The following is a 25,967-nucleotide window of genomic DNA, read 5'->3' on the forward strand; positions in this document are numbered from 1 at the left end:
GTCAGCATGGATTTGTCAAGAACAAATCGTAATAAACCAATCTGGTAACTTTCTTTGACAGGATAACAAGCCTTGGGGATAGAAGGGAAGAGATAGATGGGGTATATATTGACTTTAGTAAGGCTTTTGATACTGTCTTGCATGACCTTCTCATAAAAAGCTAGGGAAATGCAACCTAGATGGAGCTACTATAATGTGTAGGCATAACTGTCTGGAAAACTGTTCCCAGAGAGTAGTTGTCAGTGGTTCAGAGTCAAGTTGGAAGAGCATATCAAAGAGGGTCCCACAGGGATCAGTCCTGGGTCCAGTTCTGTTCAATATCTTCATCAATGATTTAGATAATAGGGTAGAGAGAACACTTATAAAGTTTGCAGATGATATTAAGCAAGTGCTTTGGAATATAGGATTAAAATTCAAAATGATCTGGACAAAGTGGAGAAATGGTCTGAAGTAAATAGGATGAAATTTAATAAGGACAAATGCAAAGTACTCCACTTAGGAAGGAACAATCAGTTGCATGCATACCAAATGGGAAATGACTTCCTAGGGAGGAGTACTGAGGAAAGGGATCTAGGGGTCACAATGGATCACAAGCTAAATATGAGTCAACAGTGTCACACTGTTGCTTTAAAAAAAAATAAATAAAAGCAAACATCATTCTGGGATGTATTATGAGGAGTGCTGTAAGCACGACATACGAACTAATTATTTTGCTGTACTCCACGCTGATTAGGCCTCAACTGGAATATTACGTCCAGTTCTGGGCACCACATTTCAGGAAAGATGTAGACAAATTGGAGAAAGTCCAGACAAGAGCAATAAAAATGATTAGAGCACTAGAACGCATGATCTATATAAGGGAAGATTGGATTTGTTTAGTCTGGAGAAACGAAGACTGGTCGGGGGACATGATAATAGTTTTCAAGTACATAAAAGATTGTTACAAGGAGGGAGAAAAATAATTCTCGTTAATCTCTGAGGATAGGACAAAAGGCATTAAGACATTGGCTTAAATTTCAGCAAGGGTGGTTTAGTTGGACATTAGAAAAAACTTCTTAACTGTCAGGGTAGGTAAGTACTGGAATAAATTGCCTAGGGAAGTTGTGGAATCTCCATCATTGGAGATTTTTAAGAGCAAATTGGACAGACACCTGTCATGGATGGTCTAGGGTTGGTCCTGCCTTGAGTGTTAGGGCCTGGATTACAAGGCCTCTTAAAGTCCCTTCCAGTCCAACACTTCTATGATCTTGTCACTGAGTAGGACAGCAACAACACTGGTTTTAGACTTATTCATTATGCAAATTGGGGTCATAGAATAGGTGACAGTCTCTGCATGAAAGGTCAGGGTCCATATGTAACAGGCCTTTCAATCCTGTGATCTCCAGATGTACCATTCTATCTTATTGAGACTATTTATGGATCTTTTATTTTGAACATTATCTCTTGTCAGTCACCAGAGCCACTGGAAGATAGAAATCAGAAGAGAGGGTTAGAGAGAATGATTTGTGCTTCTCCTGTTTGAAAGAGGAGTTTCTGCAGGTTGAGGCTAGAAATCAGCTCAACTTAATGTGCTAATTCTCACTGACCCTCTGCACTGAGTAACTGATGAAGGGAGAGAGCAACTGACTCAGCACCTCCCAGTTGTGTTAACTAAATTTTAATATTGGGTGTGATCAAACAGATAGAAGAGTTTAATTTTTTATTGGCATCACCTTTTACTGAAAAGTTAGCCTGTGCATGTTTAGTTCATAAATCCTCCATCTTTTAAAATAATTTGCAATACATCTTCGTTTTGAAGAACATTTTGACATAGCAGGAAATATAAAGCCATTTTACAAATCAGTTTCCAATCTATAATATAAACATGTCCCCTTTCAGTCATTTGCTCAGAACAGAGATTTTTGGTACCAGAATTGTTCAATTTTTGCATAAAAAAGGATTGGAAGATTGGTTGCTATGAAACAATTATAGTTAGAAGAATGAAGCAGAAAAAAGTTAGCCTTCTGACCAATCCATATGTTCCCCCTAAGACTGCTGTTATAATATATAGCAGATATTGTGTCATAATAGGGCAGTATCAAAGATTGTATATCAGAAACATTTATGCTATCCAGAGCCCCATAATACAGAAAATTGCTCTTCTAATGATTTGCTTTACGTATTCCTAGAAATACTCTGTTGGAGTTGTAACAGGGCACAAAGAACCTTTTTATCTACATTAAAACCAAATAGATCTGGTGCTATATTATGTTACTGATCAAAATTTAAGTATTAACACTCTCACACTGAAAACCCTAACTGTAGAAATAACTGGCATTTCTTTGCTTTTTCTCATTGTTTTTCATCTCTATTTCACTGAATGCAGTATACAAATATTAGCAATGAATTCTTAATTAGCTGCTGGAAAACCTCATGGATTCCACACTCCCATAGTTGCTGCATTGTTTTGAATGACAATACAATACTAATGAGCTGCTGATCAGTAGCTGCAGATGTCCAGGGAACATAATAAGGCCTTCAAATAGTCCTTTTTTGTTTTGGCCTGATAAAAAAGCCTTAATATTAGCAACTATCCTTGTCTCTGGAGACTCTTGAGAAGTTTGAGATGCCCAAATAAAGTGGCCTCTATTCATCAATAACTACATGATGGCATGGTTGGCAGAGTCTGGCAGTTACAATGATATCTAGCCCTTTGAGTATTATAAACGGAAGTAAGCAGGGTGTGTTATTATCCAATCACTAGTTTGAGCTTGTTTGCTAAATGTAGATGAAGCAATTTGTGGCCTGCAGGTGGGAAAGTTGCTTAGACTTTGCACAGGCAAATTCTTTAATGAGAGCTTCCAGCACCTTTGCTAACACATGCAAGTGGATGAGATTAGAGTACTCTTTACAGATGAATGTGCACTTATAGCCCACTCAGAGCAAGACCTGATAACATCTTACTTTGCAGCTACCTCAGTAAACTTTCACTTGACAATCAGCTTTTCAAAAACAGATTTACCAACCAGCCCCAAACAAGACATATCAGGATTAGCTGGACAGTATTAAATGCAAGGACAACATTTACCTACTGTGCAATTGGCCTCACTAACCATGTTCTCAGAGAAGGCTGAGAAGTCACATATCCAACACGCAACACATCTACTCAACCAAATGCAATTGTCAGAGCAACACCATATTCCCTTTCATATGAAGGCCCAACTGTACAGTGCAGTAGAGCTTTCTACCTTGTGTGGAGCAGACATGTACTTGATGCCAATGTCATTCCAAGGTACTAGAAAGGGTTCATGTGAGACATCTTCAGTCAGACATGGATATAAAATGGCAAGATTAAACAGACAATGCTGTCTTTGAGCATACTGGCTTCCTTAGCAGGCAGACAATGCTGATGGAGAAGCCACTTAGATGGAGAGGTCATCTCTTACAAATGGAGGAGTAGGGATTCCTATTTGTCAGCTTCTCACACAATTGCCTCTAGGCCATTTTCCCATGCCACTGCTGCCGCTGTCCTTCCCCCCCCAAACCCATGTATAAACTTCTGAACTAAATCACCAAGGCCCTTACTCTGTCCACATTTAAGTCCCTCAGACAAATCCACTACTGCTGTGCTCCCTCTAGGGAATCCTGTTGACTTGTATTTTATATAATAGAGTTCTCTTTCCCCTAACTTCTACTTATTAATCTTTCTCATAGATCATGAGCTCCTCAAAGCAGGCACCATCCCTTCTTGAATAGTATGAGAGTGCTTAGTGCATTTGAGTGTCACTATAAATTAAAATATACCAATGCATTTGATCCTTAGGGAAACTGCTGATGGGAAATTCACATGGTCAGAAAAGGAAAGATTGGGATTTATCTTAAAGGGAAATGACACTGTTATGTAATACCCTCCTGGAGCACCCTGATCCCCAAGAGTGCTAGATCCCTTTATTGCTCCCTCTTCAGGACCAATGGGCCCTGAGTTCAAGTGTGGTACCTCCACCTAATGGCCAGATGCATAAACTAATGAACTATAATACCCAAGAGGGGTTATAACAGGGAATCAAGGATCAACAGGTAAGAACTACATTTTATTTCCAGAAAGCAGAGAGGTGAATTACAAGAAGAGGAATGGAACGTGCAAAAAAATCAAGGATATCAAACAAGTGAAGATCCAACCAATCCCATGGCCACAGGCATTAAAAGCCCACCAACTAAGTCAGTATCACGAGAGCCTCCTACAACTCCAGAATTATCTCATGGGGGTCTTTTATGGGTGATGGAGTTGGAGCCAGCACTTTCAGGGGCGTGTCTGAATTTACAAGCTTCTTTAAGGATCCTCAAGAGCATAGTGGTGAGACTTTAATGTATTGAAGACATACATTTTGACACCCTGCGCTAAGTTTTTCAGGAGACATCCTAACTTTACTAGTGTTAATGGATAGCCAGGGAGCTCATATTTATGAGATGCTTTCATTTTCCAACCCTTGGCTACATTACTCGGAGGGTGAAGTCACAAGCATGGTTTCCAGGTCATCCCAAATGAGTACAGATACAACAGCCACTCAAACTCTGAAGCCTTGACACATTTTTAGTGATCTGGACCCCTGCAGTTACCCGCAGATAATGTTACCCTTGTAGTAACAGATAAAATTCCACTGAAAGAAGCACCATCAAAATCCTCCTTCACCCATTTCTCTGGACCAGGGAGAAAAGATGGGTCTTTCCATGCTCTGAAGGTTAGTAAGTTTGGGCTATTATGGACTAAGTAAAGGGGAATGGGGACACACGAGTTCCAAAGGCAAGGGCCCAAACTGAGAACATCCCAACAGCTGTCCTTCTCTTTAATATCCATGATGCTCTAGCTCAGGTGCCTCTGTTGTCTGCAATTCTGGTAGTATGTCATGTGGAAAAGAGGCAGGCTTCGTGGTAGATCCTAGAGCAAAGGACATACAGAACATGGCAATAAGCAATATCTGTCGGAGAAGCTTAGGAATGCCTGAGAGGGTTTAATAAAAAAAAAAAGCTTTATTGGAACTGTTTGTTTCTCAAAGTCAAGTGCTTTAGTTAGGTCTTTGGCTGAGATGTGTTGGGAGCCATTTTGTTGCACTGCTGGCAGGAGAGGAGGTGAGAGGGAGAATCTGACAGCCTTCACAAATTTTGTTTTTTTTTTTAAGTGTGCGGAAAAATAGGTTATTCTCTGAAAGTTTGAGCTTCCATTTTAAAGGTTCCAACCTTGCAGTGCTCTAATAAGTAACTGATCTTTGAAATAAAATCCCACCTGGAAGACAGAATGCAAGAAATCTTGTTTTCTTAGTGTGACACCCTGTGTCTGAAAACAATATCCCAAAACCCCATCTTAACCATGTCATATAATGATGATATGTTCTGTACAAAATATGCCTTGTTTGGTATTATTTTAAAAGTCTTGATCTACTGAACATGAATATCCTGTTGGATTGTATGTGCTACCACAGTATGTGAAGATATAAAATATTGTTGTAAATGCTACTAGAACAGGCTGCAAAGTGAGAAACTCCCACAAACAGCCTTTCAGATACAACAATGAAGTGGCCAGAGGTGCTAATGACCCACCAAGAAAAAATTCCACTATCAGGGATTGCTTACAGGGAGGCTTCACTGTAGGATTCAAGTTTGCAGTGGGGTGGCTTGGCCAATGGGAAGCAGCCACATCACATGCATTGACTGTCCTAGCAAGCTGAAACAGACTATAAAAGGAAGAGCGTGTCATGCAGGCTCCGCTCTACTCCCATTCAACTGAACACCTGAAGGGTTGGCTAGAAGACAAAAGGACTTTGAAAGAGGGGAGGGGAGTTCCAGGCCGGGAAGGTTGCCCAGCCTGTGTTTAAGAAACTGCTTGTATCAGCTAACTAGGGTGAGATATTGCTAATTCAAGAGTTTATTAGTATGTAGAATTTAGACTGTGACCTTATGCTTATTTCATTTAGTAACTTCTTTTAATCGCTTTACATTTGTCACTTATAATCATCACTTAAAACCTATTTTTCTGTAGTTAATAAACTTGTTTAATGTTTTATCTTAACTAGGGTGTCTTTGAGTGACGTGTTTAGAGCTCAGTAACAAAAACTGTTGCATGCCTTTTCCACTTTGGGGGAAGGGTGGACTGGATAATAATCTCCACTGGTCAGGCTATTTGATCAGGGTAGAAGGTGTGGTCCTGAGATCCTGCGCTGAGGTGCCATCTGGAGTTTCTCTGTTGTTGGTTCATCAATGGCAGGAAAGCATTCATTGAATTAAGATGGGTGTGGTCAGTGCCTGTAGAGGGCTGTGTAAGTGCAAAACCTGCCTGTGGTGTGGGCCTGTCACAGCATCACAGTGTGAGAGGGAACCCAAGGTCTCAGTGGTATTCCAGCTACCAGGCATTATCCCAGAAGTTTTGCATACCAGCACACTTAGTGTAATAAAAAGTCATTAAGGGAATCTGACAGAAGAAGAGGCAGTTTCTTCACCTACTAAAAAGGCTTATGGAAAAGCACTGTTCATCTGATTCTATTGCTTTGCCAGTGGATGATAAACTGAATCATTGACCTGAACTGAAACATCTTATTTAAGGTTGAAACTACTGAAATGAATGTCTCAAGAAATAAGTGACCACGGCAACAGTGACAACATAATTTAATCAGCTTTCCCATCGTTCTCCCTGTCCAGCTTTAGAAGAGAGGATATATCTTCAATAAGAACACTGAGCTTTTGCTTTGGGCTTCTTGTGATGAAGTTTGACACTTATCCTTTTGGAATGGGGGACATGATGGGGATTGTGTCATTTTGGCATGGGTAAGTGATTCATGTAAAAATTCTATCTGATGTTTGGCATTTGGCTTGGTTTTTCCTGTAATAGCTACACTGCAGCAACTCATGTTCTTGATCCCTGTGTGTGCAGTATTAACCCATTCAGAAGGGGATATTGGTATTCCTTGAATGTTTGATTCAAAAGATACCATTGAGATCAGCAGAGATGATATGTTGGATGGCCAGTTCAGGGCCACAGGGAATTGGTGCTGTTTGCACAGGTGGTGAAACAGTGTAGAACAGTATATGCTGCTGGCAGAGACCATAGTGTCAGTTCTCCTTCTGCTGCTTTATGTAACTATTTCAAAGGATTGAAAATAGAGAACCTCATTGGACTCTACAAGCAAATGTTCTGGAAGCAGAGGAATGGTTACCCATCCCAGCTCATCACTTCTTTGCTCTGCTCAGTTGTAAGTTTTTATGCCATGTGATTAAACCTGCTTCCATGGACTAACAAGATGGGAATGCCAAGTTGATCCTAAGTAATATGTCCTGCTGGCTACATTATACACACTGTGATGTACCGTGTACAGACACAACCAAATATTATGGACTAGGCATCGGTTTGGCCTATTGGAAAGGGTATTCACTAGAATACTTGGATTCTGTTCCCAGCACTGTTACTGGCCTGCTCTGTGACCTTGGTGTGACCCCTCAGTCCCTCTATCCCAACTGGCAGAGGACTCCCTTCCTGTAACTCCTGAGGCCTGACACTCAGTCCCCCAACACACTGTTGTCATAATATACATCCCAAAGGCATCAGGTAAGTATGAGATGTAAACACGTAACATGCTGGTCCTGAAAATCATTGTAAAATGTATATTTGGACTGTATACAAAAAGTTATAACTTTGTGCTGGAAATATGTTGTTAAAATGTGATTGGAAAGCAGAGCCATAGCCAAGCAATCTGTGTATTTATCTATCTGACTGGTTTGGTCACAGGCAGAGAACAACAGAAGTACATTTACACATAAGGTAAACAAAACCAAGCTAAACAAGCAGGGCAGAAGACCATTTAACAAGCATGCTGGGAGACAGAATCTGCCCCCCAGGAAGTCTTCCTGGCTCTTGAAACAGACAGTCGATTTTGAATAATCAGATGGCAAATGTATGAGTGTATTTGGTATTTAAACTTCATGAAAACTAATACTCGCATTGTTTTTACCTATCTGTATCTCAGTAAAATGTAGTAGCAAACATTTACATTGTATATACCCCTGTAACTAAATAACGCATCAAATGAGAAAGAAGCCTTGTGGAATGCAAATGAAGAACTTCAATAGAAAAGTGCTAATTTCGAAGCAAGTGGTCATTGATGAGTGGAGGTCAAAGACTCAAAATGCATTCCTCACTCTCAGTCATCAGAGGAAAAGCCCATGGGGGTAAAGACCCCGTCAGCTTGTTTTCTTTGAGAAGAAGCTGTAAGTATGGATTCAGGGAAAGATCCTTCATCTCTGGACTGTTTGGATTCTAACAGTGCAGAATAACTGAACGAGAAGACTGAGATCCCCAAAATTATTCTGGGTAGCCCTCAGGAGATTTTTGGGAAACTGGTAGTTTACTATATCTCTGCTAGCATTTGGAATTATAGACTGTTACTCACCTGTACATGTATTTTACCTGCTTTAACTTCTCAATAACTCTCACTTCCTTTTCTTAGCTAATAAATCTTTAATTAGTTTACTATAGCATTGGCTACCAGCATTGTCTTTGGTGTAAGATTTGGTGAACCAATTGATCAGGCATAAGTGACTGGTCTCTTGGGACTAGGAGCAACCTGAATATGGTGTGATTTTTTGGTGTCAGTGACTTTTCAATAACAAACTCCAGTTTGTCTGGGTGGCCAGATAGACTAGTGTGTCAAAAGGGACCATCTTTGATGCCATGGTAAGACTGGTATAATGATCCAGTTCACATTTGTTTCTGGCTTGCTGAAATCTAGTTATAGAACACACCACCAGTGTGGGATGTCTGCCCTGAGTTAGCACTCACAGTTGTGAGCCACTCCAGACAGCGTGACACCTATGAAAACTAGATCCTCTTGACCTCAAAGGCAAGAGATGCTGGTAACCTGATATAAGTAAGAATTGCTTGGGCAAAGATGGTAATTTGCTAAAATTTAATTTTAGTCACTAGAAAACTTTTGTTTATTTGTAACCATACTTGTCTTAGTATCACTTAAATCTTCATTCTTTGTTAATAAACTTAGTTTTGCAATAAAAAAATATCTCCATGCTGTGTATTAATGGCAGGGGGTGAGCCCACAGCAAACCTAACAGGCTGGTGTGTGCACTGTCTCTTTGGAGGCATCTAACAACTTCTGTGAGTGTTCAGTAAGAGGGACTGCACACTGCAGGGTGGCATCTGTGAGAAACTTTTGAAAATTGGGGTGCACTGATTGTTACCTGCAAAGCGAGGTTTGAACTAGCAGAGTCCTGAAGAGTTTGTTGGCAAGGCAGACAAGTTGGTGTGTCAGAGAACCAACACACAGCTTTAGCAGCAGCAGCACTCACTTCTGCTGAGGCAGAGTGGTAACAGTGGCTTCCAGTTCTTGGTGTCCAGAGCAAGACCTCACACTTCGACAAGCCACTTTACCCCTCTGTACCTCCATTTCCTCTTTCACTCTTTGTCTTGACTAGTTTGACTGTAAGCTCTTTGGGTCAGGGATTGTATCTGATCATGTTTCTGTACAGAACTTAACACATTGGGGCCCTGATCTTAGTTGGGGACACTAGGCACTATAATTTAAACAAACATGTCAGTGTTAAGAGAAGCTAGATTTCTTCAATTATAAACTCTTGCTACATGGTTCTTCATGCAACTTGCATAGAAGTGATCTCTCTTCACAGGTAGTCGTAACAGTTAAATTCTTGAATGGCCAATGCTCCACCAAAACTTGTGTGTGTATGTGTGATGGGGTGTCTCCCCGACACTGGCACTTAAGGGGTTAAATCAGCCTTAGGGAGGCAGCCAATAGGAGAGAGGCTGGGAGTAACAGCCAATCAAAGGCCAACAGGCCCATATAAAAGAAGCTGCAGGGCAGAGCAGAGCACAGCAGTTCCTATCTGGAACTTGAAGAGGGAAGGCTGTGTCTCTTGTAGGCTGAGAGGCCTGTGGCATCTGAGACAGTGTTACTGCTGGGTGTGGGTGGTAGCAGGCACTGAGGATGGGAAGAGAAGGTGCTACGGTTGGGGAAAGTGGCCTAGGGAGATAGCACCAGGGAGAGAAATTTGAGGTGCAGCAGGAGACTGGGTTGGGACCTGGAGTAGTGGGTGGGGCTGGAAAGTGGCAGGATAAAGTAACTATAGGCACCACTGAGGAAGTGGTGGGATGAGAGACTGCAGTTACCACTGAAAGTGGCCTGACTACTGAGAAGCCAAAATATCTTATGGAAGGGGAGAATAGAGTGTGACTTAGCTGGAGGGCTCAGTCACAAAGAAGATGCTGCAGGTCCTAACAGCTGTGAGAAGGTCTACAGGACAATTGCAGCAAGAGAGTGATGGGTGCACAGAAAGAGGATGTAGGAGTCAGCTTGAAGCTAATCCCCAAATGACCAGCAGGAGGCACCAGTGTGGTGGTGAGTGATGTGAACGTGCCACAATGTGGGACAATTTTTATTACCAAGCAACATTTTGTTAAACTGCAACTCAATGTTTGAGGGTTTTGTTTTGTTTTTTTCAGGGTGGTGGGGGGGGGGGAGCAGGGGAAATCTGCCTCAGGGCTCTTAGTACTAGGAAAACTCCTGATCACCCCAACAAAATGTTGGGGGGCTGGAGTCAGGAAATGCCAATTCATCAAAACTGAAACATTTTGTGGAAGTGTTTGAATTTTGAGAACAGCTATCAAACCTTGGCAGGGTTCTGTTCTACTTACCTGTCAGCTTGCCTGGTGGGCTGCTGGAGAGCACGTGCTTCCAGGGCCTCTGGCAGTCCCACCATGTAGACAGCCCTGGTGTGGGGACCCTCAGGCTTCCTGCCACAGAGCCAGGATCCTGGAAGCCCTGGGAGTCCCATCTCTAGCCAGGGCTCCCAGGTTTCTTACTCCATGGCAGCAAAAGGACTCCTCCTCTACCCTCACCTCATGGAGTTAGGTAACTCAGTGACTCAATTGGGAGAAGGAGGGGGAAGAACCAAGAATATTTCAATTGCTCTGAAATGAAATTTTTGGAAATTTGTAGCTTATACTGAATTGGAATGAAAACTTTCAACGTCTCAGAATTTTCCATAGAATGGAAGTTGTTTTAACCAGCTCTACTTAAGGACTTGTCTACACAAGGAAACTTATAATTATACTAGTATAAATTTCTCATTGTTGACAAGCTCCTACACATCTGCACTATAGTAAACTCTTCCCAGAACATTGTCAGGTATGTGGAGGTTTCAAACACAATCAGAACCCATTCAATTATACTTTTGGCAATTTCTTCCCTAGTGGCTCATTTCGTACTTGGAAACAGTGCAACTAGTTTGCCATCTAAATAGCAATTTTCCTACAGCTAATAATTGACATTTATACATAGTGTGTCTCAGCTAAATGAGCCTGGAATGCTCAAGCTTTAGAAACCACACGCTGCGCATGCATGAATCATATCCCCTACCTCTGCACTGGAGGGTAGCAGCCAGGAGCTGATCTGCAGTATCCAGCAACACACTACAACTGTTCAGGGCAGAAAAAGAATACCATATCCATTTAAAGCTACGGAGGGAATTTAAGGTCAATTTAATAATTACTCCATTGAAAGTTGGCTAGGAGACCTTAAGTACCATATGTCAATTATTTGTAGTCCAGGACTTGATTTCATGAAAGCTTGATTAGGGCCAATAGAGTGGTATGGCATGCCAGCTCCTCTCTCAAGCTGCCTTAATGTTTTCCAGAAAGTCTTCCTTAAAAAGAAAGCTAATTCTCTAGCTGTTATGGTTCTAAAGAAACTTGGTTTACATTTTATGGCTGATTCACAGCTATCTGTCTGAGTCTGCAGAGAGCCTGAAGCAGATGTGGAATGAACTGCACCATTTAATGCTCACTTCAGATGGGCATTAAATGCCAGTCCGGCTTTAGATATTAACATTGCTAAGCATTTCACTGCTCAAAGCATCTAAGAAAGATGAGCAAGTGTCGTCATATGAAGATCTACACTCTATTCCAACTGACAACATATTTGAATGTCACAAATATGTGGCATCTCCAAGACCTTCCATTTCTATTCCCTCTCCGCCCCCATCACATCAAGAAAGTCAAACTCCATGTAGCCATCAGGCCTTCTGACCCCCACCAGGAGAAGCTAAATAAGTGCATCTGAACCCCTGGGTGTATTCAAACTTCAATAAAGGGGATCCAAGCAGAAGCCAACAACACACAGTCACATTTTTGAAAATCTGCAGAGTATTGGTGCCTGAAGTTGACAGACTATTTTGTGAGTATCCCTTCCTCCTCTGCACCCTAACCCACAAAAACCCACATTCAATCCTTGGTTTTATGTCCCATCTGAGAGAGCATGGGAGGCCTTCTCTTATACCATGAGTTGGTTCAGCAACAATTAAGGACAACCTACTGAATCACTAACACTGCTTTCACTAGCATCTGGTTTTTCCATGGAAATCTTGCCTACACCCCAAGCCTATTCCTTCCTAGTTTGTAATCTTACAGGATCATTGGCTGTTGGCATGGAGGTATTGGCATGAAGATGACTAAGTCACTTAGTTGACTTGATTATTCCTGAAATTGCCAGGAATAGCATACCTGTTGTGCTGCTGAATTTCAGATATTGTGTATTCTATCATCAGAGTTTAAATGCAATGTTAATGAGCAACAGCATTTACCAAAGAAGTGCAGAAAATCCGGAGTTAATGTTAGCTCTCCCTATCCTCTCTCACTCACCCACCTCGTCATACAGGTGTGGTAAAGCCAAATGTTAGTGGGGTTTAATTCTAGATGGAGTTGAATGGAGCTTCTGAATGCTAACAAGGTGGTTGCTGTCCTGTATGGTTAGACACTTGTTGGAATAGAATTAATATTCAGTAGAGAGATGTTTAAATGCCTTAATATAACCTCAGTAGTTGGAGTCAATTATCTGAACTTCTTCCTGTCAAAAATCTTGGCCTAGTAGTAGGAGAACTCAGGAACTGATGATCAGTTCAGAGGGATAAACAGTAACAGTTGCCAATGGAACAGATTAGCTGTTAGGAGAAAAAAGGCAGCGGAGCCAAGCTGTGTAAAATATTTTCAACGAAACCTGAAACCAAAGCAATATTCACCTGGTTTTGAGTTTCGCGGCAGACATGAAGCCGAGCCCAGGTTTGTTTAAAGGTTTCATACATTTCAAGGATATACGGGCCCAGCTTCAAGAGATTGTTTCACTTCAAAACAATGTGGATCTCAGTCTCAATTCAGAACCAGGTAAAACTTCTCAGGTTTCATTTGAACACGAAACTGGTAGATACGACTCCATGTGGATCTAAATCAACAGTGAGATTCAGCTGAACACAATCCCATTCCCAGAGATCCAGTCTGCTGAGCTGCACACAGCTTTGCTATTATGTAATTAATGCTGTAAGTTATCCATTTGTCCCTTTAAGGTAGTGTTGCATGAAACCTTTTAAAATTATAAGTTTTTTCCAGGATAAAGTGAAGAACCCTCAATCAGGTATTACTTCCTGTTAGGTTATGTTGACTACTTGAAATTTTCAAGTCTCCTCATGCTTTAACAGCTGCTTTCTGTACCAATGATAGGGCAATGTCCCATGCAGACAAAGCAATCAAATCAGATGATTCAGAATTTGCATTATTTGATACACTGCTGTATTTTTTCTTTTGATACAACCTTACTCTGGGAGAAGTAAGTCAGGAGCACTGCTCATTTTTTAAAAGTGGATGTACACATCATTGCTGAAATAGTTAATACCACCAAGAAATTTCCAGATAACTTGGACTCCTACTTTTTGTAGAGCAAGCTTGGCAGCAGTGTGACCTAAGATTAGAATAACCACTTTGTGTCTTCCCCATGAAAAAGGGAGCCTTGCCCTCTAATGCAGATCTTTATTAGTTACAAGCCAGGCTCACCCTTATGAAAGCCTGTTTTGTGTGCAGTCAGAACTCAGTCTGGCTCCTTTTTAAAAACAGCAGCATGCAGGGCACAGTCTTTCATTGCCCACCATTTGGTGAATTCTTTCTGATATCTTGTTTCCCTCAGAGTAACTACCTGCTTAGTTTGGAATCAGTAGACAATGTTTTATATTTAAAACTGGAATAACCCAGCTTGTCTCAGAGTGGACCGATACTGAATATAAATCTGAATTAATGTCTTCACATTTAGATGTTAACTATGGGAGTGTCTCCAAAGCTCATAATTTAATGACTGAAATTTCTTAAGAGGCCCAGCTCCTGGAATTATGTGATTGCATGAGAATCTCACCTCTTAAGAAATGATTTCTAACCCTTATGGTTGTGAGAATTTTGGAAATGAGAACCATGAAAGTTCAGAGGCAGAAGGCAAAGAAAAAAACACCTTTTTAAAGGTCTGACTCATGACTTCTGGACACTGGGAGGTGGGGAACGGGACTGGCAAACTGAATAACTTGCCGTCTCTTGAGGTTTAAGGACTTGCATCTATCTGGGCAAAAGTTTGAAATGAGTTGTTTTCTTAGTCCCTCACTCTAGAAACTATGCTACCCTGAAGTCATAATTTCATTCATACTCCAGGAGAGCCTTATCTGGAAATTTAAGGGTATCCTGAAGAACACATCTGATAATTTTCCCACAGGTTCAATCAACAGACAAAAGACATAGGCATATACCATGCTCATCTAGATGTCACTGGCACTTAAGGTCACAACCTGATCAGTTAAATCATTGTAAATCGAAATCGAGAGCAGAATTTTTACCTTTGTAATAGGGACAAGCATACCATGGGCCAGATTTTTGTTACAAATGTGATACTCCATTTAAGCGAAAGGATTTCCTGGCTCAGTCTCAATGCTACTACAGGAAAGACTAGCTTTACAGACTCTCTTCCCGCCCTCCCCCATTTTAGGTAGCCCAGGTTTCACTGGGTGGACAAGGGCAGTAGAAAAACAAACACACACACTCCTCCCACCCACACAGAAGGATCTCTGTGGGATTTTCCATTCCTAGAAAAACAAACCTCTACAATGGTATGCCTATTGGGAAGTGACACTGGATGGGTCTGAGACTATATGTACCATACATTCAGGACTTCATTTATCTGGTGATAATTTTAGGAAGGCAACACGATGCATAATCCAAAATTAATCTATTACTCTATACAGTATTAGCTGGGGACCACACTCTTCAGTAACCATCCAAACCATGCAGAACGTTACAGAATGGCCTACATTTAAAAGGAAAACCACAGGTTTTAGCAGACATGGGAGCTAGAATTTGCTGATTCCAACTACTAGCTATTGACTATCTCCAACAAACCTGATGGAATCAAGATAAGGTTTAACTTAATTTAATAAAGTTTATTGATTAGGATTAATACCTTTTGGGTACATTGTAGTAAAACGTTATGTAGGTGTTAAGGCATTGTATGTACCTTCTCTAGTAGCAAGGGAAATGCTAATGTACCTCTGTTATCAACACTTGAAGCCACCCCACCCAAAGAAATACTTACACTAGTTCAACCTGGATTCTCCAGGGACCAGGAGACAAAGAAAGGGTTTTTGGATAAATAGTGATTTCAAACTGTCTCATGGCTGCCTTCTTGATCCAGCAAACAGACAAGATCGCTGGTCCATGGAGGGCCCCAATCCTTCAGGAAGGAGTGGGCCTACTGGAGACCCCATAAGACTGTGTGCTTATTGTGAGCTGAAGCAGTGATGAACCTATAACCACAAGAAATCCCTCTTAGATGGGAGTTTGGAAGATTGCTCCTGTCAGAATCCACATTAGGGTGGAGTTCATTCTGGTAAGATTAGCATGCACATAGGTTTTTATTTTTGCTATGTTTTCGCTAATGCTTTTTATCTTAAGAATAAAGTAGGTTTGCATAGGAAGTGCTGTGTGGTACCTTATAACTATGGCAATGACTGTTAACTGTCTCTGAAATGAAAGCAAGCAGATGTCCTTAGGTATTCTGTCTGTGCTGGGAAATACAGAGTGAAGACAGGGAACAGTGCAGCCTGGAGGTAACTTAGTCAGAAGGGAGAGAGATGCAGTCCTTCACCCAAGAAAGATGATGGCCAGGAGAGCTGGAAGACAGAGCAGGTGTCCTTGCTAGACTACTGAGAGGAAACAGTGCAGATGCCCTGAACTGTGAAACTGGGTATCGGGAGAAGTGGAGGAACTATGAATGCATCAGTCTCCCTTTCCTCCTCATCTCTGCTTAGCTGGAGTTAAGGAAACTTGTGGTGTTTGCCATCTTTTCCCCATGCCACAGAGCTCTCTGGAGCATGGATCACTGTACTGGGGGGAAGGGGAGGGGCTGTGTTCTGATCCAAGACACTTGGTTATAATTAGTTCCTCTCCTCCATATCACTTGCGGGAGTAGTGTCTTGCAGACAAGAAGTTGCCAGATTCATAATTATGTGAATTCAGGGAATGCAGAGAATTTTTTAATTTTGCAGTTAATGTGGTTATCACGTGTCATTCATTTAATTAAATATTTGGAGAGAAGTGTTTACAGCTGGATGAAATGTACTGTATTACAGTAATTGACTTTACAGCTACCTTGCAGTCTGCTTGTATTGTCTTTCAGCTGAAGATCTCAGCATGCACTGCACACTAGTTTTAACATCTCTCCGAGTACTGTATAGTACATCTGTTTTAGAGAGGGATAAACAGAGGCCTGAGAGATTGAGCGTTGGCCCTGGTCATTACTAGAGCAGCAAAGGGAATTCAGGATTCCAACTCCCTCCACCAACCTCCCAATCAACCATGTGCAGCAATGGTATTCAAGTAACTGGACACAAAACCAATTCTAGGCCCAAATCCTGACTCACTTTTTTTCTGTGGTTCAGGAAGCTGGCCACAGTGGGTGCTATCTGATCCATAGGTGACAGGACCCCTGATGAGCTGCTTCATTGTCAACCAAGCCCTGCCTCAGTTTCTGGAGTCTCATAATCCCACTTGGCTTCCAGGTGGACAGCATCTTTGGTGCAGGAATCCAATGCCAGTGGAATCTGTCTTGCAGGGCAGGAAACCCCCAGCACGTCAGGTGGAATTTTAGGGTGCCAGGCCTCTGTTGCTGTTGAGGTGAGGGGATGACATGGGAGAGGGATTGCTTCTAGCTCTTAATGAGGGGTGAGGTCTCCAACTGAGTGGCAGCCTGGAGCCATGGAGGAAGCTATACAGCCCTCGATCCAAATCCAGGATATTGACCCAGAACAAAGCTTTCTGCAAGCAAGCTCCTCCTCTGCCCTGATATTTCTCTACCCACCCCCCAAGCATAGGATCTGATCACTAAGAACATATTAATATCTTTATCAGTACAACATTCCCATGAGGTATCCCCATTTTTCAAGTGGGGGAACTAAGGCAGAGAGACTAAGTGACTTAGCCAAGGCCACATGGTCTGTTGCAAAGCTGGGAGTTGAATCCAGAGGTCTTCAGACCCAGGCCAGTTCCCTAACTAATATTCTTCCTCTCTGGATGCAAAGACCTCTTCTCCCCCACACAATTGGGTTTGTGGAGGCCAGCAGAGCACCCTGCAGCCTTCCTCAGCTACTGGATGGTGTTTTACAGGCTCTGCATGAGCATGCTCAAGTAGCTCCTCTCTTTAGATTTGCAGGTGACTATACTGGGGCGATAGCCAGCCCAGGACTTCTTATAAAAAGATTGCAGGCAGGGATGTCAGGATATGTACTGAAGGAGTGAGAGACCCACACAACCAGAGGTCCTGATCATGAAGATACTGAAAAGTTTGCACTCCATGCTGCAGTGTTCTAGAGAGAAAGCAAGCCTCTTCAAATCCTCCCTCCAGTATTTAGATATATGCCTCATCATTTCAGTAAGTACACAGACAGGGAATACAGGATTTTGGCCCCAGGCTCTGAAGTGAAGGAAAATTGCCTGCTGGCCCTGACATGGTGTCCATAAACTCTCTCTGGGTGTGTGATGCACAGTATTTTGTGTGGTTTCCAGCATTGTGATAGAAGCTACAAGCACATTTTTCAGAAGCAGATCTGCTTTGGTGCTTCCCAAGCATTGGGCTTTCGTGTCTGTAGCTTGTCTTTTGGAGAAAGTGTCAAACCTGCTTGAACTTTCAGGGTCTCATAGCATGCTGCTCATTTTAATAAGACCCATACGACTTGTCTACAGCTTACAGATTTAATCTGCATGAGGTGGGTAATAGGGGACTGAGTATGGATGAGACACATTGTTCAATGGCTTTTAACTGTTACAAAAGTTAGCGATTTGTTTACTGAGTTACTGAAATGTCAAGTATTTTTGGAAATAGTGTACTACATGAAGATTTAAATGAAAGTCAGAGAGACTGTCCAGGAGCTGATACAGGACTCAGTAAGTGAATTCACTTACTAAGAGCCAGCCCAGATCCCCTGTAGGATTTTTCCCCATACAGAGGAACAGAAATTGTATGATCTCAGAGTTAGGCCAGGGCCATCCATGCAGATGCTCTCAGCCTCATTCACATCTCACTGGGCTCCAGGGCATCAAGGTTCCAGGAGTAGCCACAATACCATAGGCTCCCTTGCTGATTGCTCCATAACCTTGAAGAGGGTGGGGGAAATGCAGAGTCATTATCTCACTTAAGTATTTCTTACCAATATGCGAAGGGAGGGAAGGATATAGAAGAAAAGACAGAATACAGCCATCCCTTCTGCCTCTAGCCCAATCCCAGCACAACACCCTCACCAGAGCTTCTCTGGGGGTTAGGAAATGGGGACAATGCTGTAAAAGACACTGATCTCTGCAGGCAGGGAGAGAGTGAAACAGGAAGCAGAGTCTCCTCCCTTGAGAAGTGACAGGGATGATCTAGCCCTGTTTATTTATGAGGCACCACAGGTAGTTACTAAACATCACAGGTTCTAGTGATCTAGGGAAAAAGAAGAGCTTTAAAAAGGGCATTTGTAACTAGTACTGAATTCAAGTTCTGCCTCTGTCCATGTTCACTTAGTTTCTATTGATCTCAAAAGAGTTGAACATGCTTCTGTGGGCAGGATTTGATCCATAGGCACCTGGTTTCCTTCAACACTACAGAAAGCATCAGCAGACCTCTGAAGTTTGCACCCTTAACTAGCTTTTCACCTTACTGAAGAACTCTTCTGAAAAGACATCAATACACTGACCATCTTATCCACTTACTGTTTCTCCAGGATTATAACATTCACTGGCTTATGCTGTTTGCCTGATCAATGTGCCTCATCTGCAGACTGTTTCAAAAAGGAAGTCCCCAACGTTCCATTGACTTCAACAAAGTTATACCAATTTACACCAGCTAAAGTGTAGCTTGAACCAAGTAATTCAGTCTAGGAGTGCAGTCCTGCTGCCCTTACTCAGAACGTGACCCTGTGATGTGACAAGCACCTCCGAGAGGTAGTAAATGCATTTAATTTCTCATGTCTTCTAGGGCATTTGAGGTTGCAAAGCACTTCATCCGATGAGACATCAAGTGTCAACACTATGCCTTGCAAGTCTGGAATTCCAAGAGATAGTTACAGAATGGTCAATTCCCTTACTACTATCAGAAAGAGCTACTGATAGTTTTCCCCCCCCCCCCACACCTTTTAGGTGAGGATTTAAAAGAGTGAGCAATTTTTTAACCACAATGTTAACTTCACTAGATGGCTCTTATGGCACATACATCAGTGTGATCGTTTATCTTAACATGATCAGCAGCTGCCTCAGTTTCTCTTTCAAGTAAAAACTGTTAAACACTCTAGCCAAATTGAGCTTCATTCCTCTTTCAGGGTATTAGAGGTCTAAAATAAACTAATGCTTAGACTGGCCCCAAGAGTCCAACGAAAGAACTCAATGAGGAGGTAGTTTATTTCTTCCCAATCGTTTCTCCTGAGGCCTTACTCATCACTGAGGCATGGGCACAATGATCAAAGGTAACTAGATAAAAGGGTTCAAAATAAACAGTATCTAGCCAAATCTGGTCTTGAACTCTGACTCTCAATGGCAACTGGCAAGGGAGTAAATAGATTGAACCAGGATGTATATACCAGAATCAGGACAAAAGAGCCAACTCACACTGGTTATGAATACCATTGTAAAAATCTATGTATTGCTACTATTTAAGGCATTCTGTATACATAATGGAAGTATGCTCTTATAGTTTATATCAAGATGTTAATCCTCAGCAGAGGTGAAAAACTGGTTTCTTGACAGAGCAGAGACATTTATCCATCTACCTGTAGAAATATAAACTGTGTATTATCACAAGCACCAGTCTGAGTTAAAGGCAGATGAAGGATTGTGAGATTTAACAGGAAGAGAACAGAAGGAGGGAAAGAGCCTTAAGTGGGGGTGCACTTCATAGATTTACTGGACTATCACTGGAGGACAAGGAAGTCCTACACATAGGAAGTAAACACAGTGTGTTCACATTCAACAGGATCACAACTAGCCTAGACTGGAAATGCTGCAAAAGGGTTTGCCTGAGATAAGAGTGCTCTAGACAGGCGATTAGCCTGTTAAGTTAAATCTCTAGGAAGTGGGTTATGATTTTGTTTTTTATGTAATCCTTTTGTTTTCATTATCCTTACCAACTATCTCTTAAATCTTAATCTGATAATAAATTTATGGTTGCTTTCACTCTAACATAACTCACTGCTGTGGTATTACACAAGGAGCTGATCCTGGGTTGAATCATTCTAGCTGGTGTGTTCACTGCTTGATTGCATACTGCAGACCTGGTATTACTGAGAACACTCTTCAGAAGATAGTGTTCAGCTTCCGACGGCAATGCTTCAAAGGGACTCAGGGACTGGGGTGCACTTATTTTTAACCTTCAAGGCAAGATAAGGGCTAGCATAGTCCAGAGAAGATTGTTTGGGTGGCCTATAGACTGGAGGTGTCTGGGAGCTGGCTCCCAGTTATGCATCAGCAAGTCTCTCTCTTGCTGTAAGTGGGGGCGGAGGGGAGAGAACAATGTGACTCTCAGTCCTGGATACTCTGAGAACCCTCACAGGCTCTCATCAGGAATATAACCAGCTTCCCACATATCTGTAGCAGGAAATGGGTGAATGGAGATAACTGTTTTCCCTCTTTGGAAGCCTGGACCCCTGAAAGCAAGCAGATATTTGCCCTCGGCTTTCCACATGCTACAGTGTCTCACAATGCCAGAACACTCTCATGATGCCCTTACACCACCTAAGGCCAGATTCAGGGGCAGGTGACCCAGGCAATTATCTGGGGTGCTGAGCTTGGGGGGTGCCAGACTCAGGGTGCTGTTTTTGTTGTTAGCAACAAAAGGGAAAAATGAATGTTTGAAGTAAAATATTTCAGGATTCCATATGTGGATTCATTTTTCACTAACCCCCTAGAATGTTCTGGATCTTTTAGAATCTCATGGAACCTTCCAGACTTTGAGAAGGACATTTTCCTTGAACCTCCCAGAAGGTTTTCAGCTATGCCCTTGTGGGCATATAAAGGGGTGGGGCATCACCAGTCAGTCAGTGAGATATAAGAACAAACTGAAGTGAAGTGAGAGTCCAGCTGTGATACGTGAACCTTGTTTTACTGTGCAATTGTGAAAGTGTACTTGTGTTTTAAGACTTTAAGTAGTGACTAATAAAGGACATTTAATGACACCTGTGTCAAGGAGAAAAACCAATCACGTTCTTGTGGAGTCACAGAACTTAAGCTTCTGGATATTACTGTGTACTACAGAAACAATGGCTTCTGGGTGAGGAAGCTAACCAGTGGACCAAATTCAATGATGATTTCTGGTCACGTGCCACCTGAGGCACATTGTGCATACATAAAGACTGTTGCAGGCAAGCCTACCTGCAGAGCTACTCACAGCACTTATCTGGAGTTACCTAAAGGGATAATCAGTAGTAATTTGGTCATAGTTGACATTTTGGTTACATGAATTAGTGGTAATTACATACATAAAAGCAAAACTACAACATAATTGTGATGCATCTATGCTTCAATTACAGTGTCCATTTTAAGAAATGAGAACTAGAGTGTATAAAGTTAGATTCAACAAACAGATAAATAGTAAGCCAGTTCTTAAGTAATAGTGCATATTGTAAAAGCAACAGAGTACAGTATACCAGAAGATGCCCTAGAATATTGTATTGCAAAATAAATAAAACTTGTTCCATCAATGTTATAGACATTACTGGAGAAAAAAAAGCCATCAATATCTTTCCATTTGTATGTTGCCATCCAATCTTGAGTGATTAACGCATTCTGCTCCTCCCCAAAACTACTGCACTGTGAAAGTCTCATATTGAACACATTCCAGCATTCAAACTGTGCACACAGAACAGACGCTTTTTTGCTGCTCACTGCCTACTGCCTGAGCCCCAGGTTATAGGGCTGCTGTCACCACTAAATTTCACTTCACCTACACTGTCTTCTCATTCTTAGAATGATTTTTATTACAATAGCACACACAGACACCCCAATCAGGGATCACAGCGTCAGTATGCTAGCACTGTACACCACAGTGAAAAGATGGACCTTGCTCAGAAAGCTTGCAACCAAAGTTTTCTTCCTGGATTAGGATTTCTCATTGTAACTTTTAAAAATTATTCAAGTGTTGAAACAGGCATCCAGATTAGCTCTTATTCTGCAAGTTTAAAATTTGTATACAAGTGTTAGGAGACTTAAAATCCATATGCTAAGCATAGAAACAAAGACCTACCTGGTCTGGCTTTGGGTCTATTTTCTATCTGTTTCTCCTCACACAGGCTAGTGTTCTCAGTCTTCCAGCTGAGGTGATTTAGCCCTCCAACCAAGTCACAGAAGTCCACTCCTTCTAGATTGTTAAATAAAAAGAGAGTTTTCCACCCTAGTCTTCAGCTGGGCACAGCCCTTGCTTCCCAATGGCCTTGTTTCTCTTCCACAACACTCCCCTGGGTTCAGCTTTAGTCCATTCTAGGTTAGGCTCAGTATCTCCATCTGCCCCTTGCTTGCAAGGATCCCTGCTTCACCTCACTAAGCCTAGGTAGCAGCACAAGGCACACCCACCTTTTTATAGGAACTCCCCATCCTAAGAACCCTAAACAACTAGCCTACCCACACCACCAGAGCCTCACCTGTCTTAGCTCTCCTTCCTAGGGCCTCTTTCTACACTCCTAACCCTCTCATTCTTATAGAGCACTGACTTTTCAGTGCTGTTCTCCATGCAATCCACCTTCATTCAAGCCCTCCAGAAACTGCTCTTCACTAGGCTTCCCACAGACTCCTCTTATGTTGTCTCCCCCCCCCCCCAAGCAGGCCTACATTAGTCACATGATCCACCTATTGCGTTGCTCATTTCCTCCACCTGAAGAGGTGAGTGACGTGTGGCACAGGTGCAGTTGTGCCCCAGCCCTCTTAAAAGACCAGCTCACCAGGCAACAGCACATACCTGTTATAGAACTCTTACATGGTTTTTATTCATTTTGGGTCTGATTCTTTTAGGTATTTATGCTACTAACGTCTATTGATTTCAATAGAAATTAGGAGCCTAAATACCTTTGAGGACCTCGGCCTTTACCCTAAATACTAAGGGCCAGATTCTTAGTGGAGGCAAATCAGCATAGCTCCACTGAAGTAATTTACACCAGCTGAGAATATGGCCCTTAGTAATCAAGGTAAAATTCCAGGCCCATTAAGGTTAATGACAAAACTCCCATTGACTTCAGTGGGGACTGAATTTCATCCTTGGTGTTTAATAAATGTTTATTTAAATCTAAAGAAAAATATATATTTGGGAACATTCATGCCTTGTGCTGAAGACTAAATATTTTTGATAAATACTTCTGAAAAAGTTTTTAAATTAAAAAATCTGCTGTTGCTCTTAAGAGGCAGTTGACATTGTGCTCATTAACCACAATTTACAGTCACATAATATAAATGCAGGCTAATGGATGGGCTGATCCACAATTACAGAGATAGTACTGCTAAATTTCATATTCTGGGCTTTAAACTTTAGTAGATTTTTATGGGAGTAGAAGGTCACTTTACTAGCTATATTTATCACTTCACAATTAACAGAAAGGAAAAAATAGGGCCTTTTGCCCTCAAACTAGAACATAAGGTCAGGATCATGAATGGTGTTGGCAAGGGTAGGAGGAATCCAGTGATATTAGCAGCGCCTAACAGCACAAATAATCACCAATAGAATGTTGGCAGCAGTCATGTTCTGGTATGCTGCGTTGAATGGGCTAGCAAACAATATTCTTCTCATGTCCAGAGCTGCCTCCCAGTTGTAGACACAGTTTCTAAAATAATAATAATAATAATAATAAATTAAAAACAATGTGCTCAATCTTTCTTGTCACTTCCTGGCATATGAAAGTTAAAAAAACATCAGGAGAAAAATACCATTTGTTTCCAGAGTCCTTGGGGAACAGAGACATGAAACCTGGAAGTGACTCAGAGGCTCTTCTAGAAGACAATATCTGTCACATTTCCCAATATTTAACTGATCTAAGAAGCTACTATCTGTAGCAAACATGTGAACTATAATTTAAGCTATTTCCTTACAGGAAGATCTATTCTGACCTCTGTTCACAGATTAACTCCTGTTATTACCAATGATGGGAGTTGTGTGCATATTAAAGGGAATAGAGACATGCTATTTTGGTATTCTGTCTCCAATATGCTGCTGTTTTGGTGCTGGCTGTACTTAACCCTGCCAGTGCTAATAATCGTTCCAGTCTGTGGGCAAATTCTTGCAAAATTTTGCGGATAAATCTTTCCTATAATCTTTTCCATCCCTCATCTAATTTTCCCAGACTTCCACTGTCCCATACATTCCTCCTCTTCTACCAAGGAGAAATGTCTCATGCAGAGTTGAGATTTTAGAAACTCCCGTTCCTAGTTCAGATATAACGTAACTAGCTGGGCAGTGATGATCATAGAATTATGACAGTTCATACACATCAGATGCTAATTCTGCAATGATAGTGAAGATAATGCAGTGTAAGTAAGGGACAACTGCAGACTTTGAGTGAGGGGGAATGTTCATTTGGGATCAGCCTTTTTCTTTCTTTAACTTGTGTGGATGAGAGAGATATAGGTGTCTCCTCTTTACTATACGAACAATCCTGCATTCAAACTTCTATTAATCTATGACTTTAATGACAGATGTTCTCACACAACCAAGAACTGAGTCTTGGCTGAAATGCACATTGGTCATGAGCAGTCTTCAAAAAATGCATATAGGCCCTTATCAAAAGATGCAAATGACATGGTTGTGTTTCCTCATTCTTTGTAGTGTTTCCTCAAATATTCTTCATTACTCAATGAGACAGAGGGCAGAGGCCTACTCCTTATACTGCCAGATGGGGGAGTTAACCCCAGACTAAATCTCCTACTGCCCTACTAACAGGAAGGGTTTAATTATTTTTGGAAAGAGTTGAGGTGATGAGGCAGTGTTCCACATTTAGGCCCGGATATTCAAAGATATTTAGGCCCTACCATTGAGGATTTGAGCCTAACACCTTAATCAAGATCTAATTGTTTAAACTAGGGAGCTCTATAAAATAGCTGGCTAGAACATAGAGAGTATCATTGGGTTAGCTCAGGTTCAGTGGAGACAAGAGTCTGTTATAGTGAGGTGGAAAGGCTGCTTTTAGTTTAGCCAAGAGGGTCGGTTTGGGGTGGGATTTTTTGGCTTCTTGATTGGGTTTATTTTAAATATTTTTATCTAGAGCTCTCTGTTACAACCTTGTGGGCTTGGTACCAGGGTTGGTTAGACTTAAAAAATACAGCGATGGGGCTAGCATGTGTATATTTAACAAAGAGCATCTGTCATCCAAAGATTCCAGAAAGGATTACAAACTACACAGAAACTAGCATTAAGGCACACATCCAACAGGTATCCTTCTCCCTTAAACATTCACTTTAAAGTATGCCCAAAGATTCCAATATAACTTTGGTTGACAGAGGCATTCTAGGAATCTGATTTTGCTGACCCTTTGAGTAGTTTAAACTGATTCTACACATTGGGATTACTACACCTGTCACTGAAATGCACACATTTCTGATGAAGAAGGCAGCAGATTTT

General features: G+C 41.6%; 1 long non-coding RNA gene across 2 annotated transcripts in view; it reads right to left on the minus strand.

Annotated features, from left to right (window-relative positions):
* The window catches only part of LOC137144720 (uncharacterized), a 77,854-nt gene extending 54,706 nt beyond the window's left edge, over positions 1 to 23,148 (minus strand). For both annotated transcript variants that reach the window (XR_010917466.1, XR_010917465.1), the window contains exons 1-2: positions 23,008 to 23,148; positions 22,614 to 22,727 (exon numbers count right to left, since the gene is read on the minus strand). This is a non-coding gene — a long non-coding RNA (uncharacterized lncRNA). The remainder of the gene's footprint in view (positions 1 to 22,613; positions 22,728 to 23,007) is intronic.
* Between the last annotated feature and the right edge of the window lie 2,819 nt (positions 23,149 to 25,967).

Source organism: Emydura macquarii, unplaced genomic scaffold, assembly GCF_026122565.2.
Source record: "Emydura macquarii macquarii isolate MOO-44397 ecotype Brisbane River unplaced genomic scaffold, CSIRO-AGI_Emac_v2 contig_3477, whole genome shotgun sequence".
In the NCBI taxonomy this organism is placed as follows: Eukaryota; Metazoa; Chordata; order Testudines; family Chelidae; genus Emydura; species Emydura macquarii.